The sequence below is a fragment of the Rhinoderma darwinii genome, chromosome 4 (genome assembly GCF_050947455.1).
Source record: "Rhinoderma darwinii isolate aRhiDar2 chromosome 4, aRhiDar2.hap1, whole genome shotgun sequence".
NCBI lineage: Eukaryota > Metazoa > Chordata > Amphibia > Anura > Rhinodermatidae > Rhinoderma > Rhinoderma darwinii.
Window position 1 is genome coordinate 181,140,439 of NC_134690.1, and position 15,544 is coordinate 181,155,982.

Consider the following 15,544-nt stretch of genomic DNA (forward strand, 5'->3'; position numbering starts at 1 on the left):
TTTGAAAAAAAACATGTTTTTCTGGCAACACATTCCCTTTAAGTCTATGTGTGTTACAGGAGGCATCCATTTTGTCTACCCTTCTTTATCATAGACTTTAGATCAGACCAATCTATAGCAGATAGGCAGCCACCTGAAGCAGGAACTTTTCTCAGTGGACTACCTACAATGACCTTTAATGACCAGTCAAGTTAAACCACATCCTTTATTTTTTGCCCCACCCCAGCTTGCCTCAGTGGATTAGGATGAGATGGATGCCTGTTTCTCTACAAGATTTCTTCTTGGATGTTTGTTTTAGGAGCTTGACGGAAGTTTTTTTTTTTTACTGGCAATGGTATTCGCTTTCTATTTTTAAATCAACACTAAACCTAGAAATGAATGAGAAACGTAAATAGAAGATAATCTTATCTGCACTGTTTCTCATTCTGTGGGATTTTCTGCATGTACTGAAGCAAACAGACTTGTAGAAATCCTGCAGAAAATAAGAGTTCATTTTCAGCTCGCAAACAGTTGAGGGATAGGGCTTAGCAATGAGAGCAGGGCTTAATGTCTTTTGCCTCCTACTGCAGACAATGCGGGGAAGCTCCTGCTCAGCGGCGGATCCTCATAGGTCCATTATGGGTGGCTGTCCCAAAGACCACATCACAGTTTCGGTACATTTTTGTCGCCATTCACAGCGAAAACTGCGACAAAACTGAAGGCCCCTGGACTGAATTGTATAAGCATCCTCTGGATCTACATGGGGGTTGTGTGACACTATCTACAGGGGGAGCTGTTTTGGCACTATCTACAAGGGGGTGGTGCCATCTACAGGAGGGGTGGCGCTATCTACAAGGCTGTGGGTGGCACTATCTACAGGGGGGCTGTGTGGCTCTAATTACAGAAGGGCTGTGTGGCACTATCTACAGGGGGCTGTGTGGCGCTATCTATAGGGGAGGGTGTGTGGCACTATTTACAGGGGGCTGTGTGGCGCTATCTATACAGGGGGTTTTGCATCACTATTTACAGAGGGGCTATATGGCACTATCTACGGGGGGGGGGGGGGGGGCAGTGTGCCGCTATCTATACGGGCGGGGGGTGTGATGCTATCTACATGGCTGTATGTGATTCTATCTTCCGGTGGGGGTGGGGGGCACTATCTACGGGGGCGGGGGAGTGTGTGGCACTTTCTACAGGGGTCTTTGAGGTGCTATCTAGAGGGGGTTGTGTGTGGCGCTATCTATAGGGGGCACTGTGTATGTGGTGCTTTACTTTCCAGTGATTGACACAATTATATTCAGGGGCACAGTGTTTAGTACAATTTTATTCAGGGGCATGGTTATTATATTTAGGGGCACAGTGTATTACACCATGAGAATTTTATCTTTGTTTAAAGGTGTGGAAATGTTGGAAAAGTGGGGAGCCAAATGACAACTGAGTGGCAAATTCTGCAGAAAGGGCTCATGGCAGGGAGAAGTCGTCATGAGGTCTGAAACAGATGGAGAAGAAAAGAGGAAAGAAAGCTACTAGCATCTGAGAAGACGTCACCTGTGAGTCACTGGATTTATAGAGAATCCTTCACCTCTCCTGACATGTTTATTATAAGAAATCCATGTTAAGGGTATGTTCACACCGAGTTTTTTTGCAGTTGACGCGTTTTTTTTGCCAAAGATGGAATAACCGCGAGCATGAGGGGGCCCGTGCCGCCAGCCAACATGCCCCCCCACATGCCCGGTGGTGCCGCTAGCAGCCATTATGGCTGCTACAGCGGTAGTGACGCTACTACGTGTCCCGCACCGCCGAGTCTCTAACATGTATGGGCCAGGCGACACAGGCCTTCTCATGCCCGTAGGCGAACCCGTCTTGCAGTAATTGTACCTGCGTCTATAGCACGCAGGTACAAATACATGCATTAGCGCTGAATGGCCGAGCATGTACCGTGCCAGACCATTTAGCGCCTTACAATGACGCTAGCTGTGCGATGAATTCATCACGCCGCTTCCTTGCTTCAAAGTGGGCCACTATATACGGGGGGTCTATATGTGTGCCACTATATACAGGGGTGGGCTATATGTAGAGCACTATCTATAGGGGAGCTATTTTAGGGCACTTTCTATAGGGGTGGGCTATATGTGGGACACTATATACAGGGGTGGGTTACCTGTGGGGCACTAGCTACAGGGGGGCTATATGTAGGGCACTGTCTACAGGGATGGGCTATATGTGGCACACCTTTTAGAGGGTTAGCTATATGTGAGACACTATCTATAGAGGTGGGCTATACGCGGAGCACTATCTATAGGGGAAGCTATATGTAGGGCAGCACGGTGGCTCAGTGGTTAGCACTATTGACTTGCAGCTCTGGAGTCCATATGTGAGCACTATCGAAAGAGGGCTGTATGTGGGACACTATCTACAGGGGCTTCTATGTAGGGCACTATCTACAGAGGCTCTATGGGGGTCACTATCTACAGGGGGCTATGGGAGCACTATCTACAGGGGGCACTGTGTGTGTGTGTGGGGGACACCTTGTATGGTACTATTATAATCAGGAACACAGTGTATGGCGCTTTATTATATTTAGAGGTGTTGAGAATTTTAACTTTGTTTATAGGTGCAGAAATGTTTTAAAAGTGAGAAGCTAGCAGAGGCTAAAGTAGCGCATATAAAGGTGCTACCCAAGAAGGGGAAGAATCCTCTTGACCCGGGGTCGTACCGTCCCATTTTGCTGATAGACCAAGATCAGAAATTACTCACAAAAATTTTGGCCAATCGGCTGGCTATGTATCTACCCATACTGGTGGGAAAGAAGTCCCAAGTAGGCTTTGTAAAGGGCAGGGCAGCAGTGACAAATCTACGCAAGGTGTTGACGGTGCTAGAAACAGTCAGGCACGATCCCCAGCCAGGTACCAGGCCGGCACTTTTAGCGCTAGACGCAGAGAAAGCCTTTGATAACATACAATGGGAATGGCTGGGGATGGTGCTAGACAAAATGAACATTCAGGGAGACTTCCGGGTCTTCCTGAAGGGAGTCTACAATAGCCCGCAGGCACGTGTTCACTCCTCAGGGTTCCTATCAGATCCCTTCCAATTACATAAAGGAACACGACAGGGTTGCCCCCTATCACCCCTGTTATTCAATCTGGCATTGGAACCTATGGCTAGATACCTGGAGGAATCGGATATGTTCAGAAGCATTCAAGTAGGGTCTTGTGCAGTGAAATTAGCCCTGTTCGCTGATGATGTCATACTTTTTATGTCAAATCCTCAAGAGCATTTAGGGAAGGTTTTTCAATTTTTACAGGAATTTGGGCAATGCTCGGGATATAAAGTCAACATAGCTAAGAGCGAACTGCTGGAGTTGGGCAGGCCATTGCCTAAGACCTTTTGGCAATCATTGGGTTGCGGGATATCACCGGTTGAGCACTGCATTACTTATCTGGGTATCAAAATAGGGAGGGCACCAGACACTCTGTATGGCCTAAATTATCCCCCGTTAATTAAAAAAATACAAGCGGAACTCACTAGATGGGGCCAATTGCCGTTGTCTCTCCTGGAAAGGTGCCATCTGATTAAGATGGTTAGTTTCCCCAGATTGCTATACCCCTTTCAAACACTTCCTCTATTATTGAAGCATGTGGATGTCTCGAAACTGACGGCTTCATTCACTAAATTTATATGGGCAGGAAAAAGGCCGCGCATAGGACTTACCAAGCTCATGATGGGTAAACAAGAAGGGGGTGTGAACTTTCCGAATGTCAGGGGTTATAACGTGGTCTGTCTTTTTCGCCATGTAGTAGATTGGCTTCATGAGACAAGCAATTATTCCAACTTGGATCTGGAAGGGGACTATGCCTCACCCTGGAACCTAAAAGCTTTGTTACATTGTAGAGTTGCTTCTCTTCCGTGCCGTCTCAAAACCTCCATTGTATTGAGAGATACAGTTCTAGCTTGGAAAGTGGTACGCAAACAGTTTGGGCTACCTCACCTGGTCTCGAAATATATGCCGTTAAGCGGACATCCAGAGTTCTTACCGGGAATAGACAAGGGGGACGGAATTGCCTCATGGGGGAGGGTAGGCATGGGCAATGCAGGGGATCTTATGCACACAGAGGAAAAGAGGTGGTTAACTGGGGAGGAAATCACCACTAAACTCAGACACATAGCAGGGAGGGTCAATTTTTTGCAAGTACTTCAGGTACGAGCATTCTGCACCTCCAGGCTCAGGGATGTGAGGAAGGAAGCTACCTCGCACACTTTAAAAGCTGGGAACGGTGGACTCAGGATCCAGGTATAGGAGAGATCATACTGGGGGGTTGGGAGACGGTACGGAAGAGTGTGATAAATGAGAGCTGGAGGGAAACCTATTTTAAGTTGATGCATGCAGCTATATATGGCTTTAATATTCTGCCTTCACAATCTTTCCCTGACCGTATTACAAGTTGTCCCAAGTGCAATACACCACTGACGAATTTGTGGCATGGGGTGTGGGGGTGTGTACACACGAAACGATTTTGGGGGATGGTACAGAAATATATTGAGGACCATTGGAAAACGAATCTCCCAATGACGCCGCAAGCGCTACTATTCCATCAGGCGCGGCCGCCGGAGGAAGAGGGTGCTCGAGGAGTGAGATCACCTCCCGTGCTGGTGCACACGATTCTACTGGTAGCCTTGAGATGCCTCCTGAGTAAATGGCTAGAGGCAGACATGCCAGGTTTAGAAATGATTTTGTCGCGGCTGAAACAGTTATTGGTTCTTGAGAGGGTGGAGGTGGAAAGGAGGAAGGAAACGGGAACCAAGAAGCTATTTGATAAGTGGCAAACATTCATAGAATCGCAATGTACAGCAGCCGAAATAGCGGAAATTGTTAGGCCCTTCCAGTACACAAAGTGGTATTGTACACAGCTCTTGGCAGGCACTTTAGGGGGGTTGCAACTCTGAATCAGCTGGGGGAAAAAGGATGAGTAGAAACTTATTGATGACCTAGGTCGTGTCGGGGTTGGGGGAAGTCATGCTTTCGGTCCGTCTGAAGATGGACAATTATGCCATGTTCATGTGTTTATATGTTTATGTGTTCTGTTGAATTTAATTCAAAGTTAATTCCATGACAGTAGAGTGCTGCGCACTCATGATGTAACTGTTACGTGAAATGTTTGTAAGAAAATGTGAAAACTGATAATAAAAAAGATATTTAAAAAAAAAAAAAGTGAGAAGCTGAAGACATCTGAGCGGAAAACTGCAGAAATGGGTCATGGCCGGTAGAAAGCCATCATAGATGTCTGTACCAGAGGGAGATGAAAAGAACTAGAATCTGAGACATCACCGGTGAGTCACTTAAAGGATCAGTGTCATCACAAATAATTTTTTTATATGTTAAAGATGTTAGTGCTTTAATAAAAACATTTATATTCATTTGTGTGTTTGTGTTTTACTGTTTCTTATTTTTACACTTTTTCTTCCCTATGGGGGCTGCCATTTTTTGTTCCATTTCTGTGTGTGTCGATTAACGACACACACAGACATGGAATACGGCAGCCACAGTCCCATAGGGACTGCGAACGGCTCCCGTCCCATTGACTGCAGTGTACGGCGTCTGTGTGGGAACTGCGCATGCGCCGCTCCCACACAGTCCTATTCGAAATTGGCGCCGTCCGGCGCCATTTTCCTGTGGACCGGAAGTCGCGGCCGGACAGTAATATTACTACTTCCGGTCGCGGCTTCCGGACTTGTGCACATGGAACAGCGGCAGCAAACGGAGCGGACGGGCCGGAGGGAGCCGCGGCGGCAGGAGCAGGTAAGAGATTTCAATGTATGTTAGTGTTTGTGTGTGTTTACTACTGTATGTAAACCTACTACACTGTGGGTTACCTCAAAAAATGGCGACACACAGTGTAGGAGGTTAAAGCTTTCAAACCCCTCGTTTATCCCGGCACTAGCCAGGATAAAGGAGGGGGGGGATGCTGAGAGCTCACTAGAGCGAGGGCTTTTAACCCAATGTTGCAATGCTGCAATTTTGGGAACAGCTCCATCTAGTGACCAAAAATGGGTAGTATTATAAATTAGAAATAATTTATAATATTTCCTGACTCGTGAAAAAAATAAAAAAATGTGAACAATGTTTAATCACCCACACACTAAATGTTTAATTTTTTTTTAAAAAACATGTTTTTCTGGCAACACATTCCCTTTAATGTAAATGTTTATTCTGCCTCTAGTCAGTACTGTAGTCACTGTATGATCTGCATCGAGATTATGGAGGTATGATTTTTTTTTGGGTGAAACAGCATCTCCCAGCATATCCTTACTATTGTTCGGGCCATGCTGGGAGCTGTAGTTTTACGCCCTACAAACCTATACGGCAGGGGTTGCACTAAATTGAGCAGTATTTGTTCTGGTGCTGTATATATGTACTGAGTTTGGATCTGCTGTTTTATATATGTACTGATCTTGGTTCTGATGCTGTATTTAAGTACTGAGCTTTGCTCCGTATATACGTATGGGCTTAGTTCTGGTGCTGTATATATATACTGAGCTTGGTTCTGGTGCTGTGTGTGTGTGTGTATATATATATATATATATATATATATATATATAGTCTGAGCTTGGTTCTGGTGCTGTGTGTATATATATATATATATATACTGAGCCTGGTTCTGGGGCTGTATATATGTACTGAGCTTGGTTCTGGGAATGTATATAGACTACCTGTAATGACAGGGATAGGGAAACAGACAAGTGAGCCCTAATCTACTCGCCACTCAGTCCCTGCCTACTTGCAACGACCCGCCCTAGGCGACGGGGTACAACTGGGCGACGGTCCCTACACTCAGTAAGTGCACGACAGACAACCAGACAAGGAAACACAGAACAAAGGGAAATGGGGCAGTTGCCCACGGCAACACCGTGAGCAACAAGAGTAGTAAACGAGCCGAGTCAAACCAGGAGTGTACGAGGTACCAAACGCAGAGCAGAAGAGTAGTCAGTAAGCCAGGGTCAATACGAAGCAGGGACAAGTAGTTCAAGAAGCTGCAGCAGGGCCAGGAAACCAACAGAGAAGAATCACAAGCAAGGAGGAACAGGAAAGGCAGGTATAAATAGACAGAGGGCGGGAGCTAGCTCCGTCTGGCCAGGCTGTGATAGGCTCTCCCACTCCTAAGCCTGCCATCCTGAGTGGTGGAAGATGGAGTCAGTCTCACAGACATAGAAGCAGGTGCAGATTGATTACCTATGGGCGTGGATACAGAAGCTGTGCCTGGCAGATCCATAACACTACCATTCAAAAGTTTGGGGTCACCCAGACAATTCCATGAAAACTCACACTTATATTTATCAAATGAGTTGCAAAATGACTAGAAAATATAGTCAAGACATTGACAAGGTTAGAAATAATGATTTTTAATTGAAATAATAATTTTCTCTTTCAAACTTTGCTTTCATCAAAGAATGCTCCATTTGCAGCAATTACAGCATTGCAGACCTTTGGCATTCTAGCTGTTAATTTGCTGAGGTAATCAGGAGAAATTTCACCCCATGCTTCCAGAAGCCACTCCCACAGGTTGGATTGGCTTGATGGGCACTTCTTGCGTACCATACGGTCAAGCTGCTGGTGACTGCGCTGGCCACTCCATTACAGATAGAATACCAGCTGCCTGCTTCTTCCCTAAATAGTTCTTGCATAATTTGGAGGTGTGCTTTGGGTCATTGTCCTGTTGTAGGATGAAATTGGCTCCAATCAATCGCTGTCCACAGGGTATGGCATGGCGTTGCAAAATGGAGTGATAGCCTTCCTTATTCAAAATCCCTTTTACCGTGTACAAATCTCCCACTTTACCAGCACCAAAGCAACCCCAGACCATTACATTACCTCCACCATGTTTGACAGATGGCGTCAGGCACTCTTCCAGCATCTTTTCAGTTGTTCTGCGTCTCACAAATGTTCTTCTGTGTAATCCAAACAACTCAAACTTCTATTCGTCTGTCCATAACACTTTTTTCCAATCTTCCTCTGTCCAATGTCTGTGTGCTTTTGCCCATATTAATATTTTCCTTTTATTAGCCAGTCTCAGATATGGCTTTTTCTTTGCCACTCTGCCCTGAAGGCCAGCATCCCGGAGTCGCCTCTTCACTGTAGATGTTGACACTGGCGTTTTGCGGGTACTATTTAATGAAGCTGCCAGTTGAGGACCTGTGAGGCGTCTATTTCTCAAACTAGAGACTCTAATGTACTTGCCTTGTTGCTCAGTTGTGCAGCGGGGCCTCCCACTTCTCTTTCTATTCTGGTTAGAGCCTGTTTGTGCTGCCCTCTGAAGGGAGTAGTACACACCGTTGTAGGAAATCTTCAGTTTCTTGGCAATTTCTCGCATGGAATAGCCTTCATTTCTAAGAACAAGAATAGACTGTCGAGTTTCACATGAAAGCTCTCTTTTTCTAGCCATTTGGAGAGTTTAATCGAACCCACAAATGTAATGCTCCAGATTCTCAACTAGCTCAAAGGAAGGTCAGTTTTATAGCTCCTCTAAACAGCAAAACTGTTTACAGCGGTGCTAACATAATTGCACAAGGGTTTTCAAGTGTTTTCTAATCATCCATTAGCCTTCTAACAGTTAGCAAACACAATGTACCATTAGACCACTGGAGTGATGGTTGCTGGAAATGGGCCTCTATACACCTATGTAGATATTGCATTAAAAACCAGACGTTTGCAGCTAGAATAGTAATTTACCACATTAACAATGTATAGAGTGTATTTCTGATTAATTTAATGTTATCTTCATTGAAAAAAACTGTGCTTTTCTTTCAAAAATAAGGAAATTTCTAAGTGACCCTAAACTTTTGAATGGTAGTGTATGTACTGAGCTTGGTTCTGGGTATGTATATATGTACATATGTACTTAGCTTTGTTGTGGTGCTGTATATATGTACTGAGCTTGGTTATGGGGATGTATTTATGTACTGAGGTTGGTTCTGGTGCTGTATTTATGTACTGAGGTTGGTTCTGGTGCTGTATATATGTATGGGCTTGGGTCTAGTGCTGTATTTATGTACTGAGCTTGGTTCTAGTGCTGTATATATGTACTGAGCGTGGTTCTGGTGCTGTATATATATCAGAGCTTGGTTCTAGTGCTGTATTTATGTACTGAGCTTGGTTGTGGTACTGTATATATGTCAGAGCTTGGTTCTGGATCAGTAATTATATTGGATATATTTATAATAACAAAATTGCAGGGCGGATGGAATTGTTCTCAATTCATTGTATATTTCATGGGAACCTGTCTGGTAGTTTGAACCCCTTGAACCGCCACCATGCGGTAATACATGACCTGACAATATTTCCAAACATTCCCTTGTATGTTTTTTTCAGATGCAGCAAAATCTTTAAAATCCACTTTTAAAACGGTGCACACTATATGCTAATTACGCCTTAAAGGGTCATGGGGCGGTGCCGCTATCCTGAAGAGTTACATAGTCCTTCCTCCAAACCCACCTTTCCATGTTTGATTGACATCACCCTGGCTGATACAACTTTCTCGGATGCGCCATTGCCTTGTGGCACTATACACAAGGGGGGGGGGCTGTGTGGCACTATACACAAGGGGGACCTGTGTGGCACTATACACATGGAGGAACTGTGTGGCACTATTTACAAGTGGGAGGGCTGTGGCTCTATCTACAGGGGGCTGAGTGTGACGCAATCTACAGGGGTCTGTGTGTGTCACTATCTACTTAGGGGGGCTGTGCTGCACTATCTACTTAGGGGGGGGGGGGCTGTGTAGCACTATATACAGTGGGGGCTTTATGGTGATAACTACAGGGGGGCTTTATGGCACTATCTACAAGTGGGAGGTGGGGGCGCAATCTACAAATGGGATGTGACACTGTCTATAGGTGGGGCTATATAGCACTGTATACAGGGGGGCTGTATGGCACATTCTACAGGGGGCACTATTTATAAGGGGGGCTGCTTGTGGTACCCGGGGGGGGCCTGGTCAAGAGTTTGCTATGGGGCCCAGTCTTTCCTAGTTACGCCCCTGGCAGTGTTGATGAGATTTGAACAAATCCCATCCACACACTGCTGAAAAAATCCACCAAAAAAATGTTCATAAATTGATCTGTGGTGCAGTATTTTAATGCTGATAAATAGCTGCTCTTCTCTTGCAGGTTTTCCTCATTGAATTCAATGGGGAGGTTAAACCCACAAAAAAGAGCCATGTGTTGCAAGTTTTGCGGCGAAAAAGCTGAGATGCCGCCGCCAAAATCGCAAATGAGAAGAAAAAAAAAGGTTTTTGTCATTTCAAATTAATAAAATAGCTTATATTTAACCCCGGCCGTAGTCATAGCAACGCAATCCTGTGTTCGGAGCGTAGCCCGGCCTCCTGAGGGGACGTTTCACCCCATGTAACTGCTGCAGCCAATCAAAAATTGCAGCAGTCACATGTACCACATCGGAATCTCTGAAGGCCTGGTTGCGCTCAGAACAGAGGGATGCGTTGCCATGACTACGGCTGGGGGTAAGTAAAAACTTTTTTTTTTTAGTTGTGCAGGATATCCACAGCAAACGTGCCGCCCAAAAAACCGCACCACAATTTGGTGCGGTTTTTCGGGTGTAATTCCCTGCGGTTTCCAGGACTGATACGCTGAGTTATTTTATGCAAAGTATCCGCCTTGTGTGTTCCTACTCTAAAAATGCATGCAGTTTAAGATGGGATGCCACACTAAAACCTGTTTTTGTTGTTTGCAGGGGCCCTATATCTAAGCCTACCATGTGCTAGGCTTAGATACAGGGCCCCAGTAGACAGTAATCTTATATACATGATGTGATCCTGTCTGCTGGGCCCTGTATCTAAGCCTACCTTGTGGTGGTCTTAGATACAGAGTTCCGTGTAGTTTATTACATAGGCCCCAGTTACTATAGTAACTTTTAATAGATGTGATGCAGGGGTCCGAGGGACCCCCTGTATTCGGGGCCCAGTCGCAATTGCAACCGTTTTAGCTACGCCACTGCTTATCCCTGACTAAGAGTCTGTGTGTGTGCCTGTAATTAGGTGTTTCTGTGTTAGACTTTTATTTTCCTTCTTGTGTCGACAGTGTGGCTTCATATTTAACTAGTTTAGTAATGCCCAATCTCCTAGCTAATCTATTAGGCACTGTCACACTGATAATTCTAGTGAAAATTGTGTCCCAAAACGTTTATTATTTTATGAATTATGAGTTTTTTTCTAAATATGCAAATGGAACAAGTGGGTGTCAACACCAGCGATTCTCCTGAGGTGGCGCTACCTCACAGCCTCAGACACTGTCCTATCAGCATGAAGCTGCTTCACACAGTGTGAAAGACTAAGGCTGGATGAAGGGGGATCACTTCAGATAGCCGTATCTCGGGCTGTGGACCACCTAGAACAGTAGTTCTGGTGACACATGAAAGATGAGATTCTAGCTGTGAAACAACCGGAGGTATCACCAGTTAAAGACACAGTCGGGAATGGAAGCCGTATACTATATGATCACACTGTGTTGCTGGGCAGGGAAGGGGGAGAAGCTGTATGTTGATTGGACAACGTCATACAGAAAACATTACACCGCCCAGAGTGAAAAGAAAGAGTTACCTCCCATTTGGCAAGTATATCCAGATTAGCATATTTAGTAAAATGCACATAATTTTGCAAATAATTAACCATTTTGAAAAAAATATTACACTGTAGTTATCAGCATCAAAGAGCCTATTAGATTACTTAGGGCATTAATAAACTAGTGACAGATCCTCTTTAATGACTGACCGATATTTTCAGTTTTTTGATTGTTGCATTTCAAAAGCCAAAACTGTTTTATTTTTTTAGCTTTTTACGGGACAAGTTGTATTTTACTGATTAGCTTTTATTCACTTTTTTAGTTAGTAAAACTGACAGGCATTCTATTAGGTCCTGCTCTGGCAGAGCCTAATAGGCATACACTAATGGCAGACCTGTGGGCCTTTGTTATGCCCCCAGCTGCCATGAAAACCATCAGCACCGTGTGGTTATGTTATGCAGTGTCGATGGGGTGACAGAGGGAGCCCTGTCCCTCTGAAACCACATAGATGCCACAGTCGCTATTGACCACATCTAGAGCAGGAGCCCGACTGTTTTTAGACAGCCCAACACCTACATTTATGACACAGCGTTGTGCCATAAGTACCTTTATTGACTGCCATTAAAAGGCATATGGGCAGTCAATAAGGGGTTAGCAAGGGCCGCAAATAAAGCAAACTCACAGCAAAGCACACTGCTACCCCCCCCCCCTGGATTTCAATCCTGGATTCGCCCGTATTATACATTGTTTCAATGTAACATTGTATGCTAGGTAGACACGACCCTTCCAGACTCTCTCTGTACAAGCACTTCATGTACATATAGGGTCAAATACAAAGCAATCCAGGAACACAGACATTAGATATCATTGAAAGGTTATCAGAGTGGCACGGAGTAAGTAAACATATTACGATAACATATCACCTAGTAGTAAAACAATTAATCTTAGTGGTAGTTGTATTGCAATCAATGAGGACGATTCCTACACTGTAGCAAAAAGCCCCACAATCATACTGGGAATGTAGGATAAATTCCAACTTAGTAGGAGAATGTGTGGAGCTAACATAAAACTTAGTATAAATTAGTAGGAAAAGGCATAGAAACCATTCAAATGTACAGAAAAAAACACACATTGTTGGAAACAAAAGCATGTATAAAACACATAAGTTATGGCGACTATACATGAAAAGAGATCTAAGAGTGAAATGACCGCACTGCCCAAGGTATGGTCTGCAGACGGGTCCTGTGTAGGCACATATCAGTATATTTGGATGCAATTTGGTGCGGTATTTCGGCTGGAATTCCCTGCGGGGACCAGGGTGGAAACGTTGTATACGTTTACGCAGCCTATCCGCCCTGTATGAACATGCCCTTATGGTATTAGCGCTACATATTATAAATGGTGTTTCTCTATTATCATGAATAATTTTATAGAGTCTTACTGCTTTTTTAAATTTCAGTATAAGTCTATGCTAATACTGTTTGGTGGGTATGTAATGGAAAACACTAGTGCATACAGTTGTATAAGTGGGTAGTCTTCCCCCGACCAACATAAAGAAAAAACTATATACGAACGTAGTCTTAATGTGGCCATGCACATTAGATTAATGTTGGACGAACCTGCCGATTTGGCAGAATCAGCTCACCATCTAATGTACATAGGAGTCTCCCGATCCCAGATGTCGGGGGAAAGAAGAAATGGGCTGTTGGAATTCCCTTGCACTTTAACTTGCCTGATCCTTTTGTTCTCAGGGATGATAAGCCACCAGAGGTGTCTGGCAGCAGCTTCTCCCCATTCAGAATACATGCATGCTTGGTGAAGCTATCTAATGTATGTGCCAGCCTAAAGGCCCTTTTACATTGGCCGATGATCGGATAAACGAGCATTCATATGAACACTTGTTCCCGATCATTGCCCTGTGTAAAACGCTTGTTCATTGGCTGATGGCATCTTTAATGCGGAAAAAAAAATGGTCGCTAGTTGGCAACACATCTCCTGGTGTAAACATGGATATGTGCTGCCAACATGATGCAAATGCATAGGGATGAACGATCATAATAACGATTGCTCATTCCCATACTAAACGATCATTGCTCCGTTTGGAGGATCAAATGAGCACCGATCGACAAGCTGTATTGTCAATCGGTGCTCGTTTTAAAGGTGGTAAGTCTAAACTGCAAGTTAAGCAACCAAAAGCTGATGGCTTTTATAAAATGTTCAATGACAATGTAAACAATTCCCAAATAAGTGAGGTGCGCCCACAAATTCCACGTCGTCACCCAGTCGTATAATCTGTGATTAGTGCTATGCAAATGGGTTAGGCTTGTTTATTGAAAAAATACTGGTACATAGGATGAATGCAATAATAAATTCTTGTTTTTGGCACAGGCAGCCTTGAAACTGGATGAAAGCCCTATAGATGACTGCACCCAGCTAAGACAACAAAGCTGTACCATTCACAGTGAGCACACAGGAAGCTGTTTTCCTCCTCCAGGCGTAAACCTTAGGCACCATATTCTCGCGATCATAAAATCTTGAATGACATTAATCCATTAAACATCATATTAGTAATGCTGACCATCTATGTGTAAACCGTGTGTTTTTCTATAATTTTTTTCTGTGTCTATGTGCAGCAGTCTGGTACATAAAAAAAAGATCACGTAATTACTGACACATCCTAAGGGTAAGGCCACACGGAGCGGCCCTGACAAGGTCGCGATGCGGCCAACAACCGCGCCGGCACAATGTTTGGCGCGGCTGTCAAACACCCTGTTAATGGTCACGCGTTAATGCGGGTAAATCTTGCACGTAAAGGGCCGTTTTACCTGCAATAACGCACGGCCATTAACAGGGTATTTGACAGCCGCGCCTAACATGGTGCCGGCGCGGTTGTTGGCCACGTCGCGACCGTGTCCGGGCCGCTCCGTGTGGCCTTAGGGCATATATTTTTGATGTTTAGGGTAAGGCCACACAGAGTGGCCCTGAGAAGGTCGCGATGCGGCCAACAACCGCGCCGGCACCATGGTTGGCGCAGCTGTCAAACACCCTGTTAATGGTCACGCGTTAATGCGAGTAAAACATCCCTTTATCTGCAAAATCGTGTGGCCATTAAACGATTTTGCACGTAAAGGGCCGTTTTACCTGCAATAACGCACGGCCATTAACAGGGTATTTGACAACCGCGCCAAACATGGTGCCGGCGCGGTGGTTGGCCGCGTCGCTACCGTGTCAGAGCCGCTCCGTGTGGCCTTAACCTAATCATCAAAAATATATGCCCTATCAACCACCCTTGCTGTGGAACACCCTTTCTGTGCAATATACAAGTTCTCATAAATTGCACAGAAACTAAGAGAGGGCCGATGCAGGTACCTGAACGCCACTGCAATGCTTACATACAGTGGCGCTCAGGTCAGCAAGTAATTGAAAAGCCCTCTAAGGCTGGATTCACACGAGCACATTACGTCCGTAATGGATGGAACGTATTTCGGCCGCAAGTCCCGGACCGAACACAGTGCAGGGAGCCGGGCTCCTAGCATCACACTTATGTACGACGCTAGGAGTCCCTGCCTCTCCGTGGAACTACTGTCCCGTACTGAAAACATGATTACAGTACGGGACAGTTGTCCCGCAGCGAGGCAGGGAGTCCTAGCATCGTACATAACTATGATGCTAGGAGCCCGGCTCCCTGCTGTGTGTTCAGTCCGGGACTTGCGGCCGAAATACGTTCCGTCCATTACGGACGTAATGTGCTCGTGTGAATCCAGCCTTAGGGCGGATTCAGACGAACGTGTTTTGCGTCCGTGCAGCTCGCGTGCTTTTCCCGCGGCTCGCGCGGACCAATACAAGTCTATGGGGCAGTGCAGACAGTCCGTGTATTTTGCGCAGCGTTAGTCCGCTGCGTAAAACTCACGACATGTTCTATATCTAGGCGTTTTTCGCGCATCACGCACCCATTAAAGTCAATGGGTGCGTGAAAATCACGCATGCCCCACGGAAG